This window comes from Populus euphratica, unplaced genomic scaffold (genome assembly GCF_000495115.2).
Source record: "Populus euphratica unplaced genomic scaffold, PopEup_1.0 scaffold111.1, whole genome shotgun sequence".
NCBI lineage: Eukaryota > Viridiplantae > Streptophyta > Magnoliopsida > Malpighiales > Salicaceae > Populus > Populus euphratica.
Window position 1 is genome coordinate 980860 of NW_011499877.1, and position 1500 is coordinate 982359.

General features: G+C 33.7%; 1 long non-coding RNA gene across 1 annotated transcript in view; it reads left to right on the plus strand.

Annotated features, from left to right (window-relative positions):
• The window catches only part of LOC105128592 (uncharacterized), a 21780-nt gene that overhangs the window by 13161 nt on the left and 7119 nt on the right, over positions 1-1500 (plus strand). The window contains exon 2 of the long non-coding RNA XR_842904.1: positions 1219-1221. This is a non-coding gene — a long non-coding RNA (uncharacterized LOC105128592). The remainder of the gene's footprint in view (positions 1-1218; positions 1222-1500) is intronic.

Here is a 1500-nt window from a genome sequence, read left to right on the forward strand (position 1 = left end):
AATGATCTTGTAGATAAAGGTTGATTATTTTTTTCTCTCTCACGTTGTTTTTATGTTTATTTTTGAGTGAGTTTTTCTAGTTTTTCTCACCCTGGTCAAATGATGGACAACAGTACTCTGTGACTTAAGTCGGTTGTTTTAGTTTCCCATAATTACTGATATCTATGTATATATTTGTGCAATTCTATAAATCTCTCTTACAATTCTCATTTGAAAATGAACACTAATTTTGAAAAATTAAAAAATTATTTTCCCACTCTACCTCAGAATGCAATTCCAAATATTTACCGTGCTAGATGTGTATGATTGAGATTGTTAATGAATTATGGAATTTCTGAAGATATTTTCTAGTTGATTGAAGCAAAGGTCTAATTATCAGGCGAGTCCTCTAATTCCTTCATTTCACACATGCCTGGAACAGGTAAAAGCACTTTTGCAAAGAAGCGTCGTGCAAAATGACTGGAAGTCTGTCATCGATGTGCTAGATGGACTTGTAATACATAATGTCGTTCTTTAGGAATGGTATCTATAAATCGTGAAGATAAAATACAGTTCATTAAGGATGGCCTGAGGAAGGAGTCTTTAAATAATCTTCTATTAACTCTTGAGACGCTTCCTAGTGAAGATGTGTATTGTGAAATTCATGATTTATGGCCCCATTTCCATAAAAAACATGATTTACATAGTCTTGAGAATCTGACAAAAAAAGACCATGTTTGCCAGTTTTTAAGAAAACTGGATGGGAAGCCTATCCCTGACCTATAAAGGGCGTTTAAGCCGTTTTTGGATGTAAAACCAAGGGAATATGTGAGCCACAATCATAACTACCTATACATACACATGTTTTTTTAATAAATAAAAAAATAAATAATAAATAAAGAGAGAGAGAGAGAGAGTGTGAGACTCTAGCTGGCCTTTACATAGGTGGTATGATTTACCGTTTAATTTCTCATCTATAAAATCCTTTCTTCCTTCCTTTTATTTTACTCAACCCATACATTCGTCAAATATAAAAGTGTGTAGAAATGACAAGTTCCTCAAGTCATCACATAAAAAATATTTATGTTTTCGATAGATCTAGTCCTGGGAAACAAAATGAGTTTTTAGAATCAGCAAATCATCTTGGTAAAGTGCTAGCTGAGAGAAAGATTCCTTTAGTGTATGAGGGAGGCAATCTGGTGTTAATAGGAGGTGTGTCAATACCTATATTTTTAGGAGGTAGTCAAGTTTTGGAGGTCGTCCCTAAAGCTTTAGCCCAAAAGGACATCATTGGAAAAACATTTGGAGAGGAACTTCAGGTCTCTACAATGTCTGCTTGAATGAATGCAATGTTTAACCATGCTGATGCTTTCATTGCTTTACTCATCAATTAGTTATCAAATCAATAGTTTCCAATTTTAGCTTATAAAAAGAGGCATTTACCATGCATTTAGACATCTTGGTGTCTAGATCAAGATCATGCTCTTGCTTTCTCTCTTGTATGTTTTGTATTGTTTATGC